This window comes from Papio anubis, chromosome 11 (genome assembly GCF_008728515.1).
Source record: "Papio anubis isolate 15944 chromosome 11, Panubis1.0, whole genome shotgun sequence".
Taxonomy (NCBI): Eukaryota; Metazoa; Chordata; class Mammalia; order Primates; family Cercopithecidae; genus Papio; species Papio anubis.
The window spans coordinates 87628028-87646453 of NC_044986.1; positions in this window are offsets into that span (position 1 = coordinate 87628028).

Here is an 18426-nt window from a genome sequence, read left to right on the forward strand (position 1 = left end):
CCTCTGCAGGAGGCTCAGCTGGCTCCTGGCTGGTATTACTGTGAAACAGGCAAGGAGCACTGCCATCAATTGCTGTGCTTGCTCAACCACCTTCTACTCTCTGGAAGGACAAGGCCCTTGGTGATCACACTCCGATGGGCATCAGACTCACACGGGAGCTCTGAGAAATCCCCAGGCCCGAGTCCCACCCACTCCAAGGGACCTGGGGCTCTGTGGCCCTTATGATCCTCCCAGGTGACTTGGACACACATCAAAGCCTGAGAACCACTGGCTGGATGACACGGAGTGTGTGGGGACAGGATGGTTCCCTGTGTGGATAGAATTGTTATCAGGCTAGCTGGAGGAGCCATGGACTCCAGTCTCTGTAAGGCCTGACCCAGAATTTTCCACCCCGGCTACCTGTTAAAATCAGCTGAGGAGTTCAAATAATAAAGACGCCTGACGCCTCCCCAGATATTCTGCTTTCACTGGTCTGTGGTGGGGCCAGGCCTCAGTACTGCTGAAGCTCTCTAGGTCTTTTTAATGCACCGTCCTGGATCTTGAAAACTCTCAACCCACATGCACACTCATTTTTATGTTGGTTTTAGACTGTCTTTGCTTACAGGGGATACTTGGAAAGGCTACTCCATACATTGCTAAGCCCACATTTTGAGACTGAGAACCAGAAATCTTGGGGATGGTGACCAAGCTCCACCCACGTGCATTGGGGGAAGGGTCTGTCATGGTTGGAATAGGATGTTTCTTACCTATTGGATTTTACTTTTAGGTCAATGCCATTGTGTATACACACACACACACACACACACACACACGCACGCCAGAGGGGGAGGCCGATTTGCATAAAGGAACTAACTTCTAGGGAGCCTTGTCAAAGGGCTGAGAACATGCACCTGCCTCAGGGGGAGGGTGGTGGGTGGGGTGGCTTGACTCATTTAGTTTTTGTCGCCCTCTTACTTGAGGGGTGACCGCCTCCCCAGGTCTGCGCCTAAAGGACCTGGGGAAGATGCAGTTGGGAGCCACGGTCACAGAGAGCTGCTGTTGTCAGAAACAATCCTCAGGCCTCTGCAACCTGTTATTGTGCATGTTCATTCCCAAGGGCTCAGCCCCTGAGGAGTTGTAGGAGAACAAAGGCAGCAGTGCTTGCCATGTGAGGCAAACGTGCTTCTAAACCACAGAGGATGGGCGCTCCGCGGGGGCCGCCTAGAGCTGCCAACTGCCCGGCCCCACTGGAGACTCGGAGCTCAGCACACGCGGCTGGCCTGCTCTGATCTGCCCCTGGGGCCACGCCCTCGGCATTTCCACTCAAGTGGACTCCCTTCCTTTACTGGCCTCAGAGTTGAGAGGAGAGTGCAAGGCTGACTGGAGAGCAGGAGGACAACATCCCAAGGTCACCTAGTGCCAGGGAGGGCTGTGCCACAGGGCAGGGTGAACACGGAGTCCTACATTGGCTGAGTCCGCAGAGGGGTGCCCATGGGCAAAGTTCTTCTCACATGGCCTTATCTTTTCACACACAGGTCCTGTGGGGACATTGCGATTTCCATAAATGACAGCTCAGGAGGATGGGAGAGTAGAGTTCGACTTTGAGCTTAAAATAATTAAAATAAACCAAACACACCAAATACACACAAAAAACGTGCACTTGCCCCAGACAGTCCCCATTTCTGAGATGTTGTTGGATGCTGTAGGCTGCCTGGCAGAATATGACATGGTGACAAGGGATGCTCTGGGGAAATCCAAGCGATTCCAGCTTTCCACCTGGACCCTGTCTCAGCATTCACTGCCCCCAGGACAGTGGCTGGAGTACAGGGGCAGCGGCCAGGGCACCTGACTTCCCTGGGCTCTGCTGCCTCCACATTTGCAGCCTCAGAGCAGAGAACTGCCTGCCTTCCACCCCACCCTGCCAGGAGGGCTGCAGCTGAGATAGCTGCTGAGCGTCACCATGTGCTCCCTTCCCAGGCCACCAATGGGGAGAGCTTTTTTTTTCCTTTTTCTTTTTTAAATGATACCATTTATTTTTCATTAAAGCAAGAAACCATGTCATTATAACAATCTGCTACTGAGAATGGTTCTCACAAAGGTATCATCCAGTAAATATTTTCTCCTGAAACAAGAATATGTATTGAATAAATATAGAATGAAGTTTAATTTATGTTAGATTTTTGTAAAGCTTATATCTCTTCAAATCTACAGGTGGCCGTGATATTACTATAGAATCTCAAATCATTAAGAAAAATTACAAACTCCATTTATGTAAGCAGATTTGAATGTAGTCCAACTTGTTTTGTTAAAGTCATATTTGATATAGAAGGAAGGCTAGTTTCAGGGTTCATCACCCACGTACTCTTTAAAGACAAATATTACTCAAATGTTCTCCACCAGGCAGACTTAAGAACACAAATGCAGTCTTCAATTTCAATATTCAATATCAATTATCTTAGTTTGTGAATTTAAATCAGTAATGGTTTAATTTAAGCATTCTCTTTTTGCCATGGTAGTATAAACGTGACCATTGTTGCTTCTGAACATTTCTTGGCCAGAGAATGAATCGCTTTGTTTTTCGACTTCCAGCTCTCCCAAGCCACTATATTCCAAATTAAAAGGGAAGGATTTTAAAAGAGGATTCTAAAGAAACTCTATGCTTTTTTTTTTTTTTAATTTGAGTAATTGCTAATAAGGTTAGAAGAGTCAATGGTTAGACCTGAGACCAAACTGGACTGAGGCTGATTTGAGCTCAATCTGGATATTTTAGGCTCACACACAGCATCCCCAGCCTTGTGAATGGTGAACTGCCCTTTCCCACAAATGCATCCTCAGAGGATAGCCTCAGGTAGAGGCTATAATCAGTTCACTCAGTTCACTCAGCAAATGTCCAGCACCTCCTTGGTGCCAGGCACACTGTGCTGGGTCCTGGGGCTGTGGCCTTGAAGGAGTGTACTGGTTCCCTGGCATCTTGGTGCCTGGAGAACCACGCAGGAGGTGGAGAGTGCAAACATGGAGGGGGTGAGTCATGGTAGGGCAGGTGAGGGTGTGAAGGAAGCAAGCAGTGTGCAGCCACAGAGGAGAGACAAGGACATGTTTAGACAGGGCCATCAAAAAGACCTCATTGAGGAGGTAGGCCTGGAACCAGTTACAACTATAAATCCTGAGTATGAAATCCCAGAGCTGAAAGTAGCCTCAGAAGTCACAGGGTATAACTATGCTGTGGTCACAGATGCAGAGATGTGCAGGATCAGAGCAGAACCTCCTGTGGGTAGAGGCAGAGCCGTGGCCAAGACCCAGGAGACTGGGCTCCCAGTGCCATCCTGCCTTTTTCAGGGGGACTCGCCCATGGGTTCTACAGTATAAGGTAGATTCTGAGACCTAAGGGCCTTTCCAGTTCCTAGATAGGAGAATTCAGAAACCAAGAGTGAGGGGGTGTTTGCCACACGTGGCTGTTTAGGCAGAAAAGTCAAATTCACCAGATCACGAATCCTGTCGTAGACTGAGTTTTCTGAATTGACAAATTACATTGACTCCGAGTCAGATGGATATCAAACCATCTTGACTTTCTACTGCATTGACTCAACCAAGAAATTAGCTCACCTCCTGAGAAGTGAGAAGAGGCCTGCCAGAGGTTTATAGAAACCTTCCAAGGGTGAGCTTGGCACTCCCTTCCTCACTAGAACCTTCCCTCTGAGGGGCGCATTCCTGGAGAGAAGCCCTTGTTTTTGGCTCTCAGCCTTAAGAGTAGGTGCTTTCCTCTGAGCCTGGAGTCTTATCTTCACCAATAAGGCCACTCATGGAGGTTTGGAGGTTGTGTGGATGAGGCCGGGAGAGGAGGATCTGGCTGGAGCAGCTGGGGCAGAGAGAGCTCCCACCATCCAGGAGCCCTGGCCCCAGCAATGGTAGAGTGAAGGGTGAGGGGCAGTGAAAGGACTATAGCCATCTTAGTTGAACTGCACCGAGGCTTCCTGCAGAACCGGGCTCCTCTTGCTAACCTTGGGCTCCTTTCCATGTGTTCAAGGCTCTCCCTGGAGTCACATCGTCCAGTTATGTGGCATTTGCAGGGCTGAGCTCAGATCTGGAGTCTGCAGAGTTCAGGGGGCCCTCACATGGGGTAGAGTTTAGACGTGGCATGGGGGACAGCTCACACACAAGGCACATTTGACCTGGAGAAGAGACCACCCAGAGGGGAGGAGGCTGGTTCAGTGCTGGGAGGACAGTCCTATGGAGCATCAGGAAATTCAGCAGATGAGTTTTACATCTGTTTTTTCCAACTACAGTTCAGTCCTGGAGCAGACACAGCCTTGTTTGCAGAGAGCCAACATTCTAATTGACGGTGCATGGTGGGAAACAGTGAATGGAGGGAAAGAGTGCCAATGTCAGAGAGCTACAGTGCAGTGAAGAAGAGAAGGCAAGAGAATGTGATGCAAAATCACAGGACTTGGCTTCCAGACCATTCTGCTTCCATGAGAACATTTTAGTTGAGAACCGGATGGCATGAAAGTAAGCCAGAAGACACCAGGCAGGGACAGACTGGTCCCCAGGTGCGAATGAGGTTGGAGCATTTGGGACTGCAAAGAATGTGGAGCGTGGTGAATGAGATGGCCCTTTGTATCAGATTCATGCATGAGTGGCTGGGGTCATGTGTGTGCTTCAGTAGAGGGTACAAAGGGCACACTAAGAAATCTGGGTTTCTTTCTGAGGGCCTGGGAAGCCACCAGAAAGCACTGAGCAGAGAGTGGTGGATTTATTTATGTGTTTATGAAATCATGCTGGGTGCTGGGTGGTGAATGCTTATAGGGGCAGAGGGCAAGGGTGGAATTGCAGAGACCACAGCTAAGAGCCAATTGCAGAGCCAGGCTCATTGTGATTCAACCTGGGAGGCATTGGGGATGAAGGAGATGAGGCCGGTGAAGGACGTATTTCTACCTATAATATGGATTAGGTAGATGGGTTTATATGTAATGTAGATTAGACTCAGAAATCAAACTGGAGCCAGTGGCGGACACCTGATGGAAGGTGTACTTCAATTTCTTCCATTGCATAGAAAAGCAATCCAGTGGAAAGAGGATGGGATCTGGTGCCTCTCAGACAGGATTCCACTTGCAAGCCGTGTGACATGGGGCAGCCCACCCGATCCTGGACCTCCACAAATCCCTCTGCGACGTGGAGAGAATCAGATTTCCTCACAGAGACTCCATGGAGGGCCCCGGAGCGCACTCTCCGGTTAGCCACTGATGCATTCACGAGGAAGAGGAAGAGTTAAATGCTTCTTTCGAGGAAGCAGTGGTGGCCAAGTGCTATGGGCACTGTGAGATCAGAGCTGACAGCCCAGAATGTGAATCGCAGTCCTCACCAGGGCCATCGCGTGTTGCAGGGAGCTCTTCCCAAGAGCTCACCTTTACTAAATTACAAAAAATACATAACAGGAGAGTTTCTTTGTGTTTTAAAAATCAATGACCAATTTTTGTTTTGTTTTGTTTTTAAAATACAGTGTTTTCAGAGATAAGAGTATTATATTGGAAAGCTGCTGTGACACAGAAAATTACATGAGCTTGTAGTTGATTAAAACAGTCAAGTTGACCTACATGTCATCTCAGTGCACAGCAAGGAAGCATCTTCAGCTTAGAAAATTGCTGGCATGAACACAAACAAATCTAGTTCTTTGAAACGAGAATTTTCAGATTTTGGATTTATGGTGAGAAATAGTTAAGTCCCAGGGCCGGGCACGGTGGCTCGTGCTTGTAATCCCAGCACTTTGGGATGCCAAGGCGGGTGGATCACCTGAGATCAGGAGTTCGAGACCAGCCTGGCCAACATGGTGAAACCCTGTCTGTACTAAAAATACAAACATTAGCTGGGCGTGGTGGCGAGCACCTGTAATCCCAGCTACTCGGGAGGCTGAGGCAGAAGAATTGACTGAACCCGGGAGGTGGAAGTTGCAGTGAGCTGAGATCATACCATTGTACTCCAGCCTGGGCAAGAAGAGCGAAACTCCTTCTCAAAAAAAAAAAAAAAGAAAAAAACTGCTGAGTCCTGAAGTACTGATAAAATGACCAACCCTGTTCACGTTCAAAACTTGACACTTTCAGTGTCAGGGTGACCAGGAATCGTGGCTGTAAAGGAAGCCTGAGACTTCTCTGGTTCTAGCATGAAAGAATTTTCCAAAACTATGTAGACGCTGGGGCCTTAGAAGTTTGACGTTAGTGTAAATGAATGTATTCTCAACAAGAATATAGACGAGTTTGCACTGAATTCAGAATACTTAACTCCAGACTTATAAGAGATTAAATAATTCTTTAAAATGGATTCTCAGGCACTTTATTTATGCTACTCATGAGAGCTACACTGGCAAGGGAGGTCACAGTTTCTGACGTGCCTTTTTTCTAAACTTCTGATTTGTACACATGCAGAACATATATTTAACTGTTGGGATGCCAATTTTCTATATTGGGAGATTTTTCTTTTTTTCTTTTTTTTTTTTTTTTGAGACGGAGTCTCGCTCTGTCACCCAGGCTGGAGTGCAGTGGCCGGATCTCAGCTCACTGCAAGCTCCGCCTCCCAGGTTTACACCATTCTCCTGCCTCAGCCTCCCGAGTAGCTGGGACTACAGGCGCCCGCCACCTCGTCCGGCTAGTTTTTTTGTATTTTTTAGTAGAGACGGAGTTTCACCGTGTTAGCCAGGATAGTCTCGATCTCCTGACCTCGTGATCCGCCCGTCTCGGCCTCCCAAAGTGCTGAGATTACAGGCTTGAGCCACTGTGCCCGGCCTGGGGGATTTTTCTTTATATTTTTTACCTTTCAATAAAGTAGATCTTTAGAAATCAGAATTCCTGAGGTTCTAGTACTGTCAAATTTGCGTTCTTGGGAATGCTGAGGTTTAACCTTGACTCCTTCAAATGAATGCTGGGTGAACTTGTCTAAACTCCTGTTCCTCTCATTCAGTTTCTCCCTCTGTGAAGCAGAGGCAATGGCACTCCCTCCTTTTAAAATCCTTAAGGTTTGGGAAAGGCTTTCAGAGTAGTCAAATAATGTAATACCCTTAGGTAAAATGTGCTCTCAAATTGTATTTCTAGCCATGGAAATGAAGATTAGTCTCTTCAGTTTTTTTCTTAGTCGGAATGGCCACTGGGAGAGTCTGCTAAAATAAAAGATTTTTTAAAAAAATAGTGCTGTTCAGGGGTGCTCTGATTCGATTACCTTTCTTCTAACTCAAGGGTGAGTTTCAGAGACTCTGGTTCACACAAGACGGGGCAAATTCCATCGTGTCCTGCTCAGAGGAGGCACCTCACACTCGTCTTGTCTTGTGAATAACTGTACAACTGGTCATGAGGAATGCTAGGGGGTGGCCTGTCATGGGAGCCCACCTTGCACATATTCAATGCCAATATCCGTCTGGAGCTTTGACAGGGCTGTGTTTACGTCTGCCTTTCACAGAAATTGGTATTCCTCTCATCTTTTATTCCAACAGTTACAGTTAAATTACACCTTGATGAACTCCCCGTGTGTATTCTCCCCAGTTCCCGGCCCACCTCCCTCCGCAACCCTCCCACAAACTGAAATGGAAGCCGGGCTGTGAAACATGAAACAGGCTGTTATAAAACTGTATTTTATAGTTGCAGCATGTAACAGTTGAAGGCGTGTTTACGTAGCTGAGGAGACAGAAACACCAGTCTTCCCACTCCAGAGTTTACCTAACTTCCTTCAGGACTAAGGGTAGAGCTGTAGATCATAATGCATCCCTTGGGGAGATAAAGAGGAAGAGGAAGAGTTAAATGCTGCTTTTGATGAAGTCTGCATGCTAAGAAATGAATGGCAAAAATGCGTCCGGTTTTTTTGTTTTGTTTTGTTTTGTTTCTTGAGATGGAGTCTTGCTCTGTTGCCAGGCTGGAGTGCAGTGGCGTGATCTCGTCTCACTGCAACCTGCGCCTCCCAGGTTCAAGTGATTCTCCTGCCTCAGCCTCCCAAGCAGCTGGGATTACAGGCACAGGTCACCACGCCTGGCTCCTGGCTAATGTTTGTATTTTTAGTAGAGATGAGGTTTTACCATGTTGGCCAGGATGTTCTCGATCTCCTAACCTTGTGATCTGCCCGCCTTGGCCTCCCAAAGTGCTGGGATTACAGGCGTGAGCCACTCTTGTTAAATGCCGTGAGCAGACATTTCCGAGTCATTGCCACGCTGTGGTTCTTCCATTTTAGGAACTCAGCAGCAAGAAGGCCTCTGTGACTGAGGCCTCGATGGAGGGAGCATGAGATGTCCTCGGTGACTTCACCGTCCTCTCTTTTTGACTCCTTTGCTTCAGGCCACCTCCTGCTATCACCCCTTTGGTTCCAGCCCTGCCGGCTGCTGAAGTGCTCTGGTTTGGAGATTTGTGTTTGGGTGGGTGAAGGTCTTCTGCTTCGTGTCTGCCTGTTTTCTGGTTTCGCCTTCCTGCCTCTCCCTTTCTCCCCTTCCTCTATTCCCTTCCTCTCCTTCACCATTTCTCTTTCTCCTTCACCAGTCGGTGAGTGCCAGTCATGTGCTAGGCCCCACTTAGATCCAGAGGGTCTTAAGATAACCCCCCTCCTTCCAGGAGAACCTCGCATCATGACATTCCTTAGAGTGAGGCTAACTCAGCTTGGACTATGCAGAAGTTAGGACACATGGAGAAATCCGGCTGTGGTGGTTTCACCCATCTGCATTTTGGTAGGCTCCACCTTTCAGGTATAGGGCTGGGTGGTGAAGGGGCCCAGTGAAGTCCGGGGCCTCGTGTTCCTTAAAGTTGCAAATGCACACCTGCAACATTTAGTGGCATTTCTGATAACTCACTGTGTAAGGCTGTTTTGTGCTTGCGGCAGAATTTCTCCTCTGGTTTCCTACATAGGAATATCATCCATTGCCTGGTGCAGGAGCAGGAACGGAGAGACGAGAGGCCAGGGTGGGTCTGAGGCTGTTCTCCAGTCACTTCAGGCTTGGCTCACAGCCCGACTTCCTGCCCCGCAGCCTCCTGCCCCTGTCGCCAGAACGGCTGAGCCTGCTGATGACAAAGCCACAGCTCATAGGCTGACAATTTTGTCTGGATTTCTATCAAGGCCGGGGGTGCAGTCAATAGCACATGCAGGAAATTTTAAAAGATCAAGAGCAGCTAACAACAAAATCCACTCTGGGATGTTTTTAACCAAACAATCAAGGATTCAGTGCTTTCCGGGGGTGAGGACCAAAACGGAGCAGGACCGGCAGCCAGCATCACCTCTTCCATCTTCCGTCTGTCCTGAACCACCCTATAAATAGCGCCTGGACCTCACACCATCCGTGCTTTTGTTATTTACCCTCTTTGGTCTTTTGAAAAACATCTTTCTTGGGGCTGAGAGTCTCCCATCATTTGTGCTTATAGAGTCCTTTCTTCTGAAATGGTGAACATGCCTATCCTCATTTCTGGGAAGTCAGTGACAGGACTTCTGTGAGGGGAAAGTGGCTTCAGCTGGGTTACAGAGGCAGGTGGTGGAAGAGTGAGGTGAGAGTGCCACCGCTTTCGGGGACAGAGCATGTGCTGGTTCAGTGGCTCTCTGACTCTTCCTAAGAAAGAACAGTGCCCTCCTTGCCCTTCTCTATGCAAAGCCCTCACCAGGCTTCCCTCTGAACCACACTTTTCTTATGAGGCCCTCTGGGAAGCTGAACCAGACCCACAGTGCCTCTAGCTCCTCCTTCAAGTTACACTCCCAGGTGCCTGCCTCTGGCACATCTCAGGAGGGGAGGGGCCGAGCCTCTGCTCCATTTTGAATGCCTGCAGACCTAGGGCAGCTGACCTGCAGCCCCAGCAGACATCAGTCTGCGGCTTTCGAGGCCAGCTTTCCCTTTCTCGGCTTCCCCGTGGGCTTTGGCCAGTCTTGTCATTTTGCCATGCTTCAGTTAATTCATCTGAATTGCGGTAAGATATTGCACAGAGAATTGTGAGTGGTGACAAAGGGACCCAGAGAAGTCATCTCCCAAAACTGGAAGTTCCATGGATGTGGGATAACCATGCTGTGTCCATCTTTCTCGTAGGAGCAACTGAGTGAAAAGCCATGGCTGAGTGAGATCACCACTAAGTGGGATTTGTCCACCACTGGTACTGGCTTTAGAACACTGATCACAACCAGGGGAGGGTGGCCAGTCTGGGAGGCTCCATGGGCATAAACCAAATGTGAGTTGGATGGATCACCTGAAGCAGAGTATCCAGTCTCACTCCTGCCCCACAGCCAACTGGACACCCTCAGAGCCCCAGGCACCCCTAGCAGATGGCGAGCGTGTCCAGCTGCACAGGCTGCAGCCTGGTGACGCGGGTATCTGTGATCTGGTCTCCTGTTCTGAGCTGATCCCCACGCTCAGACCTCCGCCCCATGGCTGTGCATTCTGCTCACTGAGGTCTCTTCCCCAATGGTCGCAAGGAAAACACGAAAGGCAAGGATGGTGAGCATGATGAACATTTCCTGTGGGAGACAGAGTTGCAGGCATTCTCAGAAAAGGAGGGCACTTTAGAAAGGGCTGGAGATGAAAGTGCAGCACAGTGGGAAGGAAAGCCAGTCTCCACGGAGACACGGGAGGGAAGTCAGCATGGAGGGGAGAAGGGAACAGGCCCACTCCCAACACCACAGGCTGCCAAGAGCCCAGACACAGAGCAGAATAAGGAAACACTCGTGTGGGTGTCGGGGTTTGTCCTCATTTGCTTCATGCTGCTGCTCCCCAGCTTAATTGCTTCATAAATCTTGAACAATTTATGAACCTCCCTGAGCCCCAGTTTTGTCATCCGTAAGATGGCTGTTAAATTACATACCTCTCCAGCAATAAGCAGATTTAATGAGAAAAAACATATAAAGAATAACAACAAATATCATAAAACACCTTGGAGTATTTTTAAGGAAAACCAGTGTGATTGCAACCAAGAAAATTACAAAACTTTATTGGCATATAAAATGTACACAAAAAATAACATACACATTTGAACAATATCATATCCCTGAATAAGAAAATGACTGTTGTGAAAATATCAATTGTTCCTAGATTAATGCACACACTTAGTGTAGGTCATTTCAATATCCTCCTGGCTATTTTAGAAATAGAACAAATTCTGAAGTAACTGTGAAAATAATAATATGAGTGTTCAACATACATCTTTGAATAAAAAGATTGGTTTTTATAATTATTAATGTTATCAGGATATGATGCTCAAAACAATTTGGTCATTGTTCATGAATAGACAAATCAACAAAACAGAATAAATAATTCAAAGACCTTGGCTTATGAATGAATAAGCTATATGGTTCATAAAGCAACACAAATACTCATAAATAAAAGTATTTTCCACAAATCACATGATAATAACCTGCTTGCAGTTGGGGAGAAAGAGTAATTTAGTCCTAAACAAAAAGCAAATTTCAGATTAATTTAAAAGTTAAAATACAGAGCAACCAAAGGCAGACAAAAGAAAAAAATTTCATCAAGTGTTTTGAGGATGGGTCTGCCCTTCATTCTGTGGCTCAGAAACTCAGTTTTTTTTTAACCATCTCAGGGTTGAGTGAACCCCTGTACACTGATTTGAGCTGTCCAAATTCATAAAACCAAAGCATAAAATATAGTGCCTAATTAACTGACAGGGAGACATGGATCTTCCTGGGGGTCCTCTTGCCACGCCCACAGGGTACTATGGTGAGTGTGGCATCAGAGCAGGGAAAGGCTGCACCTGGGGACGTGTGGGACCCGCAGGCTGCTGCACCCATCTGTCAAGCCTGAATTGCTGCACACACTCAGATCCAGCCAATGGCACTGCATTCCTTTATTTTTCCAGATGCCACAAAACCTGCTTGAGCACACTGCCCCAGTGTTGGTGGGCAGGCAGACGTCTTCACTGCAAGGTCAGCTCGCCTTTAGGATCATGTGTGAAGTCCAGAGAGTGGTTGGTGAGCCTCCCTCTCTCCAGGAGGAGGGCTCTGGTCCTTCAGTTCACAGGTGTTATAGCCGCAGGGCAGTGCTGGGCCCCAGCAGGCAAGGGGAGGCTTTGGGGTGACCGTTCCCCTGATGTGGTGGTCAGAGTCCCCCCAGCGGCTCCTGGGGTGCAGAGCCATGCTTATCTCTGCAGCTCCCTTCTCAGCCGTACCTCCAGAGGCCCTGTCCCACTGGAGCACATGTGTCCAGGCAGGCTTGGCACCCAGCCTCCTGGGGCAGTAACCATCACCCCTCTCTCAGACGCAACTTGTCCTCTTCCAACTCTTTTGTTCAAAATAGGGTGCATCCATCTGGTCCCTCTGGAAGACAGAGGCCTGCCCATTGCCAAGTCATCCATAGGAGAGGACTGTGTAATTTGCTTTCTGAAATAAGACAGTTTTGAGAGTGAGATGGGGAGGGAGTTGTTACTGATGACACTGATGAGAAAACAGGAGTAAACCAGGGCTACCCAGCATCCCCCCAACACTCTAACTGGTATGACCACTTTTTCTGGGCTCCTCGGGTCAGCCCACCCTCTTCTGATGGTCACATTCTTCAGCTACTTTGGTGCCTTCAACACTGTTTCACTTTTGGCTGCCTCTAACCCTTCAGGGTAACGTCTCAGATTGCTATACTCCCTGATTATGGGTCGGCTGTTACAGCAGAACTCTCGAAGGAAATCTTATTTCCAAGTTCCTGAGGGCATCTTAGGATGGTTGTCCACTCACTTCCTTTCCCCTGCCCCTTACTCCCCTACCCGTTGGGGAAATTTATCTTAACAAAACAATCTGAAATTGTACTATTATTTAAAATAATGCAGAAATAAAGCCCCAAGAGCCATGCAAATGTTCAACAGTAAGGAACTGTCCAAGTCAAGCTGACACTGTGGCGATGATTGGTTCATGTTCAGGAAGGTGATGATTTTGGAGAATTTGGCAACATGGAAATTGTATACGCTGTAATGGTTAACGAAAAATTAGAAAGGAGGCTATAGAGTTGAGTTGTAACACTTTGACCATAATTATATAAAACTAATAATAAACACATTAAGATGTTGGTGTGAAAACAATTGCCAGCATGGTAACAATAACTTTGCTTCAATTATGGGATTAGGGCTGATTTTTTTTTCTCTCTCTTTTACTATTCTCCAATTTTTCTGGAATGTGGTTCACATAATGGAAACAATGCTCTCTCCCTCCCCTTCTGCAGGAATTAAATGAGGTAATGATTATAAAGTGCTTTTTCCTTTGTTTCTCCCCTCTCCATAACCCCATTGTGTCCTGACGACCTTGTCCTGAAAAAGAGGGAGAATGGGGCTTGGTTGGATTCTCTTGTTCCCAAGGCAAGGCTTTTTCTAGTTTTCTTCCTTGTCCTCAAACTGTGTCAACCTTGGGCCACAAATGAAATGACCTCGACAACCCCAGTGGACTTATCTCAGGGATCTCTTGCACCTGCAAAGTGAAGGCCTCTGTATCTCTTCCACAAAATCTTCAACCCTGTCAAAAACAGCTTTGTTACGTGAAGTTTTATTGGAAAAGGAAGTGTCCCAAGAATTTCCTATAGCCGAGCCTGTTACAAAAGTTCACTCTGCCTCTCTGACACTCGCTCAGGTTTCTAGCTGCCTTGGTGGTCCCCGCTCTCTCTCTCTGCGTGTTGAGCTGATTCCCCGCTCAGGTCTGAAATGATTCTGGATTTTGCCTCATCTTGACCTGTGTTTTCCACTTTTTCAATTTTACGTTCTTTTTTCTAGACCACTTGTGAAGAGGAAAGTTATTCCTCTTAAAGGTGAAACATCTTTCCACCCTAACTAATGAAGGCATCCCGGTACGACCTCTCCCAGGAGAGTCCTGGAGAAATGAATGGCCCCCGACAGTGCTGGGCATGGGTCTGAGCTGGGGAGGGGCCAGCATTCTGTTTTCGAGGGAATCCTGAACACGGCTCTCATATTTTCTTCCACGAGCCAACTCAACCGAGAACATTGCCCTTAAAAACATTTCCTGTGTCTTAGGTAAACCCTGCATTCAGTATTCTAGAGACTTGGAAATACATCACCGATATTTATTTCAGCATCATTTATAATATTGGACTATTGGACATGTTCTGATGTCCATTAAGAGGAATCTCTTTAATAAAGTATGGTCCATCTAACAAGGCCCAGAGCAGTGTGTGCAGTAAGGTCTCATTTGTATTAAAATATATTTATATACGTATATAACTAGATGGGCATAGAATATTTTTGCAAAGATAGAGAAGAAAACAGTAACGTTCTCCTCTGAGGAAGACAACCAGAGGGACTGAAAGGCAGAGGGTAGAAGACCAATTATTTTATTTTATTTTGTATTTCTTTGGTTCCTTTGAATTTTGTATCAATTTATATATATATGTATATTTACTAGAAAAAAATGGAAACATATAACTAGTGGGCATGCTAAGAGACCTTTCCATTTGGGTGAATTACCTCTTAGGATTACAATTTTCTCATTTTCATCTATCTGCATTAAAAAGGGAAATAATTTCCATGCCTGTATCTTTGGCAAGCCCTCTCACCCTACTTTATAAAATTGCTTCAGGCTGCTGCAAACATATTCAAGGTTTGCTTTCTTTATTTTTCAGCTCCTCACTCTCTTGGGAGCCACTTCAAAAATTTTCTGGCCAAGAATTCACCCCACCCCTCCTGGTCCCACCTGCAAGGGGTGGCAAGAAATCTAAAACATAAATACTGGAAAACTGATTTTTGATAAGAACGTAAGACATAATATTTATATAAACTTTAGCTCTTGCAAGAGGTGTGTCGAGTATGCTGGATGTTGAGCGATAAGGAGGGTGCAGCTTTCAGCAGCCGAGTTAAGGTGATCTAAAATTGCTCACATGCAGATGGAGGAATTAATAAGCGGAGGGTGTAAGTTATGAGTTGCTCCTCCACAATCAGATGCAAGAAGCATCACATTTCTTTAGTTTTCCAAATCAAATTACACCTGGCTCCGCGCATCTGCTCCCTAGGGTTAAGAAGAAACACGATGCTGGCTGTTCTCATCTAATTGAAGTCCTTCCTCTTCAATTAGATCATGCAGGGATCTTGGAGCCCAAGAGCCCTGGAAATGGGCAGGAGCTGCTCCTCAGCCTGTGATCAGCATCACAGCTACTGCTGTGTCCTCTTGGCTTCATGATTCTGTCATCTTTAGGGCTCTGCGGCTCAGGGGCCACAGAAATGCCACTCTTACCACATTGTTCTTGGCCAGAAGGAAGGTTTCCCCTTTGGCTCAGAAGCAGAAGAGGGTAATTTCCAGCTTCCATGCAGCTGTAAAGGACTGGCTCCCCACTCTCCAAAGCCCTAACTACCCCCAGACCTTGGTTTGGATGGGGACAGGTTCCCAGGGCTCACCTGCTCTTTCCTGCCTGCCCGGGGCATCTTCCCAGTCTTGAAAACACCATTCTCCCTCTTCTGCTTGTTCACAAACACAGAGACTTCTCTGGATGGCTTAGCTTTCCAGAGCAAAAGCTTGCGTGTTCAGGGCCGTGGTCCAACTCCCAAGATTTGGGAATTGGGTGTTCAGTGTCTCAGGAAAACAGTGCTCGCTTCTCTGAGCAGCACGTTGAAGCTTTCCCTGGTGAGCCGAGGGCAGCAGCACTGACTGCATAAATGGCTATGCTGTGTTCTCCCTGACCTGACTCCGTACACTCACCTCTCTAAACATAAAGACAGTGACTTCAGTTCTCTTCTCTCACCAGAAGCTCTCACCAGGAGAGGGAAAAATGGGCAGTCTCCAGCCTACATAGTTTCCTTCATCTCCCTCTGCTGGGTCTCCAAGCTCAGCCATTCTGAACCTCGTGGGGACCGTGGCTCCTGAGCTTCCACACTTGCAGGCCAGCCTGCAAACAGCAGGTTTGATGCCTCGCCCTTGGGGCAGCAGCTGCCCTTAACTGGGCTGATTCTTTCTGCCCCAGAGAACGTAGATGCAGGAGGACACTTTGGAAGCTTTCATTCAGCACTTTGTAATATATGATTCCACCCGAGGTTCGCAGAGTCTGTAGAAAAGTGATTCTCAAACGTCGATTGTGTTAAAAGATCCTCTACCTGGGCTCCTTCAAAAACACACTGCCTGAGAGACTGAGACCGTTGGCTGCCTGAAAGAAATTGACTGGACTCACAGTGAATTCTAACATAGCTGGTCCCTTGAGTTGTCATTGAGAAATAATCCTTCCAAAATGACAAGTCCACCTGAGATTTACTGTGTCACCTGAAATCCGCACTCACTTTTCCAGTGGTGTATTGACTACCAAACAGGGGAAAGAAGGGCCTTGCTCTGCACTAATTAGCTCCAATACCCTAGGCTGTCACCAGGTGATGAGGTGCCTGTTTGCTGCTGTCTACCTTGCTACCTGTGGCATCACCAGCAACTCCTCAGGAGGTTCTGAGTCTACAGTTCCTTGCAGAGAGGATGGGTGGAGACACTAAATGCTTGGTTGATGGCTGGGAGTGTGGGCTGAGGGCAGGTGGATGCATAGATAAAGGAATAACTAAGTTTAACTGAAGATTAGAAAAACAAAAGGACAATAGAATTCTGAAGTATTCTGAAGAAAACCTTAAAGATCTTGGCCTACGTAGTTGTGATTTGCTTACAAATTTTAAATTTTTTTAGATGACAAAGAGTGATACATATTCGAAGTATCAATTTATGTGATAGAGATGTATACATAAAAAATCATGTCCACCTGTCCATACTACTCAAAGCAATATACAGATTCGATGCAATCCTATAAAAATTGTAGTGACATTTTTCATAGAAATCAAAAAAATTCTTAAATTTTTATGCAATGACAAAAGACCTTGAATAACCAAAACTATCTTGAGAAAGAAAAACAAAGTTGGAAGCATTACACTTCTGGGTTGCAAATTATGTTACAAAGCAGTAATAATCAAACAGTATGGTATAAAAACACTCATACTGTATATACCAATGGAACAGAACAAAGAGTCCAGAAATAAGCCCAAGTATACAGGGTCAACTAATCTTTGACAAGGCCACCCAGAAGACAAGATGGGGAAAGATAATATCTTCAATAAATGGTGTTGGGAAAATTGGATGTCCACATGCAAAAGAATGAAACTGGATCTTTATCTTACACCCTTCACAAAAATCAACTCAAAATTGATTAAAGACCTAAATGTCAGGTGTGAAACCATAAAATTCCTGGAAGAAAATACAGAGAAAAGCTCCTTGATATTGTCTTTGGCAATGATCTTTTTTTTTTTTTTTTTTTTTTTAATGTGACTCCAAAAAGCACAGGCAACAAAAGCAAAAACAAACAAGTAAAGACTACATCAAACTAAAAGTCTTCTGCATAGCAAAGGAAACAATTAACAAACTGAAAAGGCAACCAACGGAGTGGGAGAAAATATTTGTGAGCCACATATCAGATAAAGACTAAAATCGCTATGGAGCTCATACAACTGAATAGCAAAAAAACAAAAACAAAAACAAAACAAAACAAAGAAAAACAAAAACCAAAAAACAAATAACCTAATTAAAAAAATTGGCAAATAGCCTGAAAAGATACTCCTCCAAAGAAGACAAAAAAAAAAAAAAAAAAAAAAAGGCCAAAGGGTATATGAAAAGGTCCTCAACATCACCAATCATTGGGGAAATGCAAATTAAAACCACAATGAAGTATCATCCTACACCTGTTAGGATGGCTATTGTAAAAATGACAAGAGAATAACCAGTGTTGATGTGAATAACCAGTAAGAATAACCAGTGTTGATGAAGGCACAGAGAAAAGGGAATCCTTGTACCTTGTTAGTGGAATGTAGATTTGTGCAGTCATTATAGAAAACAGTACGGAGGTTCCTAAAAAAAAAAAAAAAAAGGAACTTCCATATGAACCAGCAATCCCTCTTTTGGGTATATACTCAAATAAAATCACCACGTTGTAAAGATACACTACGTTGTAAAGATACACGTTGTAAAGATACATGAACACTATCATGTTCATTGCACCATTACTCACAATAGTCAAGATATGGAAACAAGCCGTGTCCATCAATGGATAACTGGATAAAGAAAATGTGCTAGATATACACAATGGAACGTTATTCAGCCTTTAAAAAGAGGAAAATCTTGCCATGTATGATAACATGGGTGAAACTAGGGGACATAAGCCAGACAGAGAAAGAAAAATATGGCATGATCTCATTTAGATATGGAGTCTAAAAAAGAAAAGCCATGAATATGTAGAAACAGAGTAGAAGGGTGGTTACCAGAGGTGGAAGCAGGCGTGGGGGAAGTGGGGAGATATAGGTCAAAGGGTATAAACTTGCTGTTATGTGGAATGATAAGTCTAGAGACCTAATGTACAGCAAGTGGACTAGAGTTAAATCTGTTGTGTCGTATATTGAAAATTTGCTGGAGTAGATTTTAGATGCTCTTGTCACATACATACACACAAAAGAAAATGTAACTATGTGAGATGATTGGTGGATATGTTAACCTACGTGGCTGTAG